At 39.1% G+C, this 9021-nt stretch overlaps 1 pseudogene; it reads left to right on the forward strand.

Moving 5' to 3' along the window:
* Positions 1-8328, forward strand: part of LOC109557938 (large ribosomal subunit protein uL22-like) — a 100765-nt pseudogene extending 92437 nt beyond the window's left edge.
* The last annotated feature ends 693 nt before the right edge of the window (positions 8329-9021 follow it).

A 9021-nucleotide genomic window follows, 5' to 3' on the forward strand; every position in this document is an offset into this window, starting at 1 on the left:
TGGCTAGATGAGGGGGAAAAATTATTTCTTTGATTCACAGTTTTAGAGGAAAGAAAGTTTTAAAAAGATATGGCTGGTAAATGTGTGAAAATTTAAACTGTTGTACTGAATGAGTTCAGTGATTCAAGCCGGTGAATTTCCAGCTGAAGAAGAATGTTAAGTGAAATAGTCAAAAAACAGTCATCAGTGAAATCCATCAGAAACCCATCATTTCACATTGCGCCATTAATCTTCAGCAAGATGCCAACTGTGAATCACATGAATATTTGGGTGCGAGAGGACATCATCTATAACACCCAGTGTTAATAGAAACTGTCAGGCCTATGATCATTGCCCACGTGATGGTCATTGATCTGCTCTAATGGCAAGACAAAGACTTATGAATTCTGGACACCATTTTGAAGCTGGGCTGTACTTACTGCCCCTTCAGACATCTGCAAGATATTAATCAACTGATAGCTATTTTTAGTTTCAGATGGGCTAGTCCTTTCCAAATTGGATACTGGGAAAGGGATATATGAGATTAATGAGGGACCTCAGTTGATACTGAAGTGCTGAGAACTAAACAGCAGAATAGAGATACAATTACTGTGGGCTCTGTCCCATGTATGATCCGTAAAGTGAGAAATTAAACCGAATATAGTAAGACTTACTAACAACTGAGGACCCTACTGACCAAAAGAACTCAAATGTCTTTTTTATTTTTTGTGAGAGATCTCAATTTAAAGCATAGGGAATTGCATATGCTGTGGAATTCCAGAATTAACCTTTAGTCCATACATGGCAATGATTATTTTTAAGTCAGCATTTTCGTTTGCTATTTTTAGGAAAAGAAATTTAATGTGAAGGAAACTGAGGACCATTTTACAATGTGTATACATGAAGAGAATCAAACAAAAATTCATCATATCAGAGAAAAACATAAGAGATTTGGGGAAAGGAAAGTTTTATGAACACTACAAACATGTATGAATGGGTAGGGATAGGCACAGAGAGTTTTAAAAAGTTTGGTACACAGAGCCCACCATCCATTATTTCCATCTGTACTATAGAAAAGAAAAAACTCCAAAATTAAAATCACCCATTGTTCTAACAAAATCTTACTAAAAGTGATGTCATAAATATAATGACCATTATGAATAGCTTTTCTCCTATTGTGTGTGAGAAGACTAACATTATCTCATGAATATTATATGATGTTATACATTTATGATATATGTATGTGCTTATGGCTAAGTCGCTTCAGTCATGTCTGACTCTGTGTGACCCCATAGACGGCAGCCCACCAGGCTCCCCTGTCCCTGGGATTCTCCAGGCAAGAACACTGGAGTGGGTTGCCATTTCCTTCTCCAATGCATGAAAGGGAAAAGTGAAAGTGAAGTCGCTCAGTCGTGTCCGACCCTCAGTGATCCCATGGACTGCAGCCTTCCAGGCTCCTCCGTCCATGGGATTTTCCAGGCAAGAGTACTGGAGTGGGGTGCCATTAGTCGCTCAGTTATATCTGACTCTTTGTGACCCCATGGACTGTAGCCCACCAGGCTCCTCTGTCCATGGAATTCTCCAGGAAAGAATACTTGAGTGGGTTGCATTCCCTTCTCCAGAGGATCTTCCCCACTCAGGGAGAGAACCCAGGTCTCCTGCATTGCAAGCAGATTCTTTATTGTATAAGCTACAGGGAAGTTCATGATATTTGTGATAAAGCAGCCTTAGTCAGTTCATTCTGCCAGAACAAATAATCATAGACTGGGTTACTTAAACAACGAACGTTTATTTCTCACAGTTCTGGAGGTTGTAAGTTTGGGATTATGGAGCCCACAAGGTCAGGTTCTGGTGAGTGTTCTCACCTACATTGCAGATGGCTGACTTCTCACTGTACCCTCACATAGCAGAAGGATAAGTGAGTTATATCTCTGGCCCCTTCATATGAGAACACTAGTTCCATTCATGAGAGCTTCACTCTCATGACCTAGGTATCTTGCAATGGCCCCCACCTCCAAACACCATCACACTGGGGTAAGGGTTGTGCTGTGCTGTGCTCAGTCGTGTCCAACTCTGTGACCCTATGGACTGTAGCCCTACAGGCTCCTCTGTCCATGGGATTTTCCAGGCAAGAATGGGTTGCCTGGAAGATCCAGAGGATCTTCCCCATCCAGGGATCGAACCCAAGTCTCTACACCTCCTGCATTGGCAGGCAGATTCTTTACCACTGAGCCACCTGGGAAGGGTTAGGGTATAGATACGTGGTCTGTAACCCAACTGTCGATCCATGAGAGCAGCAGAGACAAAAATGTTCACAGAGAAAAAACAAAGGAAAAATGTGAGTTACAACAAAGCCACTGGAGCAAAAATGTTGACCTATGTTCCTACATATAGAGGATAAGAAGGAATTGAGTTAGCCAAGAAGGAAATGGAGAGATGGCTTTTAGAGTTGACCCTGGGTTGAAGGACAAGGGAAAAATGATTTGGAATGTTCTTTGTGTGGAATTCAGAGTGAGAAGCAATTAGTTCAGTTTTGTTTTGTTTTGCTTTTCATTGAAGCTGGGTTTGTAGGTGTACAATAATAGTTTTATTTCAAATTAGTTGTTTCACTGGGAACCCAGTCAGAAAAGGGCCTTTGCTTTCTATCAAACACTGGTTACTAAAGGAAGCAGACTAGTGGGATGAAAATGAAATTCATAACAACCAAGAATTCAGAAATCTAGTTTAACCTCTGCAACAGTACCATCAACCTACATGCATATACTTTGAATACCAACAGGTTCCCCACCGATTCATTCTTATTCATGAAAGGCTAAATATGTGATATTCTGAAGACACTCCTGGGAGTTGGTGAGAGGAATTTGAGGGAAAATATGGAAAACTACTATTGTGCTGCTTCTCAAAATTTCCTATCTTCATTCTGGATACATGGGGGTAATTATACTCCTCAGGAGTATATTTAGCCTTTCATGAGTTCGATCCCTGGGTCAGGAAGATCCCCTGAAGAAGGGATTGGCTACCCACTCTAGTATTCTTGCCTAGAGAATCCTATGAACAGAGGAGCCTGGTGGGCTGCAGTCCATGGGGTGGCAAAGAGTTGGACATAACTGAGCAACTAACACTTTCACTTTCACCTTAAGCTTAGAAACGGCCATATGACTTAGTTTTGGAAACAGAATATGAACACGGGTGATGTGTTCAAGCCAGGGTACAACAATACGTGAAACATGAACTTACAGATGTGCAAGCTGGTTTTAGAAAAGGCAGAGGAACCAGAGATCAAATTGCCAACATCCGCTGGATCATTAAAAAAGCAAGAGAGTTCCTGGAAAACATCTATTTCTGCTTCATTGACTATGCCAAAGCCTTTGTGTGGATCACAATAAACTGTGAAGAATTCTGAAAGAGATGGGAATACCAGACCACCTGACCTGCCTCTTGAGAAATCTGTATGCAGGTCAGGAAGCAACAGTTAGAACTGGACATGGAACAACAGACTGGTTCCAGATAGGAAAAGGAGTCCGTCAAGGCTTTCTATTGTCACCTTGCTTATTTAACTTATATGCAGAGTACATCATGAGAAACCTGGGCTGGATGAATCACAAGCTGGAATCAAGATTGCCAGGAGAAATATCAATAACCTCAGATATGCAGATGACACCACCCTTATGGCAGAAAGTGAAGAAAAACTCAAGAGCCTCTTGATGAAAGTGAAAGAGGAGAGTGGAAAAGTTGGCTTAAAGCTCAACATTCAGAAAACAAAGATCATGGCATCCGATCCCATCACTTCATGGCAAATAGATGGGGAAACAATGAAAACAATGAGAGACTTTATCTTTTTGGCTCCAAAATCACTGCAGATGGTGATTTAATTTCAATTACATGAAATTAAAAGATGCTTACTCCTTGGAAGGAAAGTTATGACCAAGTTAGATGGCATATTAAAAAGCAGAGACATTACTTTTCCAACAAAGGTCCGTCTAGTCAAAGCTATGGTTTTTCCAGTAGTCATGTATGGATGTTAGAGTTGGACTATAAAGAAAGCTGAGTGCCAAAGAATTGATGCTTTTGAACTGTGGTGTTGGAGAAGACTCTTGAGAGTCCCTTGGACTGCAAGAAGATCCAACCAGTCCATCCTAAAGGAGATCAGTCCTGAGTCTTCATTGGAAGGATTAATACTGAAGCTGAAACTCCAATACTTTGGCCACCTGATGCAAAGAGCTGACTTATTTGAAAAGACCCTAATGGTGGGAAAGATTGAAGGTGGGAGGAGAAGGGGACAACAGAGAATGAGATGGTTGGATGGCATCACCAACTCAATGGACGTGAATTTGAGTACACTCCGGGAGTTGGTGATGGACAGGGAGGCCTGGAGTACCACAGTCCATGGCGTCACAGAGTCGGACATGACTGAGCAATTGAACTGAACTGACAGGTGACATGTGTCTTCTTTGGGCAGACACATTTAATTGCCATTGGAGACATTTCAGAACTTTCTTCCTTGGCTGCTGTAATCATGGTAGCATGTGTTGATACGGAGATGGAACGCTGAACCATCACATGGAGGACAAGAACCTGGGTGGGGTCACGTGATGTATGGTGCACTTTCAACAGGGTTTAAACCTTTGTTTTGAGCCCACTAACATTTGGAAGTAAGTTGTTTATTGCTGCACCATAACCTAATCTATCTTGACTAATACAAGCTCCAACTTCTCTGAAGACTTGGAATAAACAAAACAAATGCCTTAATACATTGGTATCAAAATCAGTGGGCAATTAAGTTAGCAGGGAGCTTTATGTTAGAATAAAGGAATTTGTAACTTTATCACCAAAGTTTACAATTTTTATTAGTTTAGTATTTTCAGTAAAGCATACCACTCCTTGAAACTATTGACTGAAAGATGAGTGTGTCCAATAAGATTATTTATAAAGCAATGCTCTACTGACTGCCTCATTTCATACACTCGCCCATTTCTTCTTAGCAATTTTCTTTGAATTGCAAATATTTTAAAAGAATGCCAGTTTAGCCATGACCTTAGGAAGATTTCTTACCTGCCTTTTAATTTAGATGTAAAATAGGGTTGCATCTTTATCTTCTGCCTTGAAGTCATTTCATAGGATTTCTTTTGAAATACTTTTGCTATAGATCTGGAGTTAAGAGGATAAATAGATGAGATAGTAAATATTTTCAGCTTTGGGGTCATATGATCTCTGTTGTAACTCCTCAATTCTATTGTAGCACGAAAGCTTCCATAGACAATACACACAAACCAATAAGTGTGTCTCTTTACAAATACAAGCAGCAGGCTGATTTTGGCCCATGGGCTGTAGTTTGCCAAATCTTGCTTTAGATGTTATTTCCAATTCAAGTCACATCCATGTAATTCCATATTATCAGCTATCATGATAGCATGACTATATTAATTTGGAAACTATATTAATGAAATCAACATTCCATCTGGCAACTTATCTGATGTTCTTACAATCATGAAATAAAATACGTACCCTATTTAGGCTCTGGGCTTAATATCCTTTTAAAAAAAAATAATAACATTTATTTTAGTTTCTTATTTCTTTTTTTACATCTAGCTCTGCAATACTAGTTCTGTCGGGCTAGATGTAAAAACGAAAGGAGAACTAAAATAAACGTTATATCTTTGTAGGATTTTCAAAAGCCTATTATTTCCTCATGTTACAGTTGAAATGAATTTTTTTAATGGAAACATTTATTTTTTGTTCCTTACAAATACCAAGAGATAAAAATCTTAGTGAGATAAAGGAAAGAAAATGATGATAGTAGCCACTGCAGAATAGAAATGGATCTGTAAAGTTGTTTTCAGAAAATGAAATCATGACTGACATGATCTAACATCTTTCCACCGGGGAGACACTAACCTGTGCCAAATTAGGTCTTTGTTTATTAGTTCAAAATAAAACAATCACTAAAATGCTGCATATACAGGAGACTGTTGGAAAGAAAAGGAAGGGAAAGAAATTATAATACATATATACCTGAATCTCCTAGGAGGAAAACAAAACAATTTTATTCTTTCTAATTTCAGTCTCAAATTAATTTATTTTAATATCATGCATTTTGAACTACTAGGGCAAAGAAGCAAACACGGAAGGTGGCTATGGCAAATGAATTCAAACCTATAGTAAAATAAGGAAATGAATTATGATAAGACCCAAGGCTATTTTTGTTCCTTGCTTCAAATACCATGGCATAGTGGGGAGATATATGTATCATACAATAGTTCAATGTTTCGGTGAGCACATCTAGAACACTAATTAAAATCAATTTTATTGGCATATAAAAGATGTGTGTATGAGCTCTGTCTTTTAATGGACTTGGTTAGTTTGCTCCTATATATACTCCTTAATATACTAGTCAGTTAGTTTCTAAAGAAAGTGGGGTAAGTTCTCCTCTTGACTGCTTCATTGTTCACTCGGGATGTATAACCAAGGACAAGACCTTATTGAAAGGGAGGAAAATTGATTGATGCCGACTGGAGTGATTCAGGCATGAAATAGATTGCAGTGCATCCCTGTGTCCCACCAGAGCGTGCTTCTGTGTTCAGGTGCCTCTGACTGTGGTATAACTGCCAGGTAGCTGGAGCTGTCACGGAGACGCTGGACAGGACTGAACACTGAAAGTCGAATGGCCAAGAGAGGTGCACATAGACAAACTGGATCAAAGGGGGCTCTGTCAGTGCAAACTGTATGAGCTTATATAAATCATTTAATCATTTGGAGTTTTGGCCTTCTCAACTCTTAGGCTGAGCTAGATGAAACTGCCAACACTTGACTGTCTAAATCTATGAAATCGACAATTTCATGACTCATGATCTGTGGCTATGTCATTCTATGGCTGTGAGTGAATGAAATGTTTCTATAAACTTCTAGGTATAGTATAAATTCATTTATAATTTTTTATTCTTCTTCTGAGTAAAATTATTGACTATAAGGTATTATTTAATGATAATTACAATTTACCATTTTAATTCATTGATTTATTAGACAATTAATAATTGATCATTTAACATTTGTCATTAAAGAAATACAAATTGCACCAAACAGTAATTTATTCAGTCATGTGTATATATCTTGGGATCCTAAAGTTTACTTCGTCACTCATAGAGCATTTGCCAATAGTCATAACGTTGGGTTGGACATGTTCTGTCCAACAATATGCTCTGCTGACATATAGTCTTAGTGCACATATTTGATACGTGTCTTATTCCAGGCTACCTTTCATTTACAACTGTAGTATAATGATATTGGCAAATTCCATCAAGACGTTCCAACAGTCCCACTTGTGAGCTCCATGTCCATCAACAAGCATCCAGGTGTAGAGCAGAGCTCCACTGTGACTTGGAATAGACTTCTATCTTGTATCTCATACACGCGTATGCTCCAGAAAAACCCGATGGTGCAACTCTGAAATACTCAAAATATGTTTGCTTAAAAAATACACATCCAGAGCTTTTCCAGTAAGCGACCTGATAACATGTGCTAAGTCACTTCAGTTGTGTTCAACACTTTGCGAACCCACCAGACTCCTCTGTCCATGGGATTCTCCAGGCAAGAATACTGGAGTGGGATGCCATACCCTCCTTCACAGGATCTGCCCAACCCAGGAACTGAACCCACATCTCTATGTCTGACGCATTGGCAGGCAGGTTCTTTACCACTAGCGCCACCTGGGAAGCAGCCCGAGGTGACCTCTAAAAATAGTGTGCTATTCATTTGACCCAAAAACCCCCACCAAATCATGCAATTCAAGAGGTTCAATCTTCATGTTCACCTGAAGAACACTTGTGAAACCATCCTGGCCATTAAGGGTATGCATATCCAGAAAGCTACCAAGTATCTGAAGGATGTCACTTTAAAGAAGCAATGTGTACCATTTCATCATTACAGTGGTGCAGTTGATAGGTAAGCCAAGGCTAAACTGGTGCTGGATAAAGGGCTGGTGGCCCAAAGAGTGCTGAATTTTTACTGCACGTGCTCAAAAATGCAGACAGTAATGCTGAATTTAAGGGCTTAGATATCGATTCTCTGGGCACTGGGCACATCCTGGTGAACAAAGCTCTCGAGATGCACCGCAGGACTTACAGAGCTCATGGTCGGATCAGTCCCTACATGAGCTCTCCCTGCCACATTGAGACTTTCCTTAGTGAAAAAGAACAGATTGTTCCTAAACCGGAGGAGGTTGAACAGAAGAAAAAGATACCCCAGAAGAAACTGGAGAAATAAAAACTTATGGCCCAGGGAAAAAATGCCACAAAGAATAAATGCAAATTAAAAAAAATGCACATCCAGAAAGTTATTGAACTCTTTAACTAAGTGTGTATGTTTACAGTATTATAAAACCTGTCAGTTTTGGTCAGTTAGTTATTCATTTGATTTGTTCTCAAGACAATAAACCCAGGGTGAGAGTTGAGCGTTCACACAGGGAGAAGACAGAAATCTAACAGCAGAAAATGGTCACTCTGGGGTTATTAGGGAACCTCAAATGGGTAATTTTAGAACTGGAGAAACAAAGCATAATTCATAATGAGATGTGACAGATGTGCTGATAATGTTTACGAGTACTATTAAACCACTTAAGCAATCAGCTTCCATTGCAATGTGACAAGTGTATTTATGTGGCTGCAGTGCACCTCCTACTCAGATTTCTCAAAATGTTCTTTAGATACTCTATTAAATTAAGAACACTCAAGACACCCATTTAAAGTTGGAAGTACACTTGACCCTTTTCTTCTTTTATATGCGGAGTTTACTGAAGGTGACATCTGTGAAAGAGGCTGAAAACCTCAACAGTTTCAACCCTACACTGATTACAAACTAGAGGATGCAACATATATATATATATATATAATATATATTACACATATATATTACACTTTCTTTCTCATCTACCCTGTAGGTTGCAAATTGTTCTCCTTGAAGTAATTGGAGATATAACTCGGACCTTGGTAAATTTTCTGAAGATTTGAGATCTACTGGAAACGATGTCGTTGTTACTGTTCAGTCACT

The sequence above is a fragment of the Bos indicus genome, chromosome 4 (genome assembly GCF_029378745.1).
Source record: "Bos indicus isolate NIAB-ARS_2022 breed Sahiwal x Tharparkar chromosome 4, NIAB-ARS_B.indTharparkar_mat_pri_1.0, whole genome shotgun sequence".
In the NCBI taxonomy this organism is placed as follows: domain Eukaryota; kingdom Metazoa; phylum Chordata; class Mammalia; order Artiodactyla; family Bovidae; genus Bos; species Bos indicus.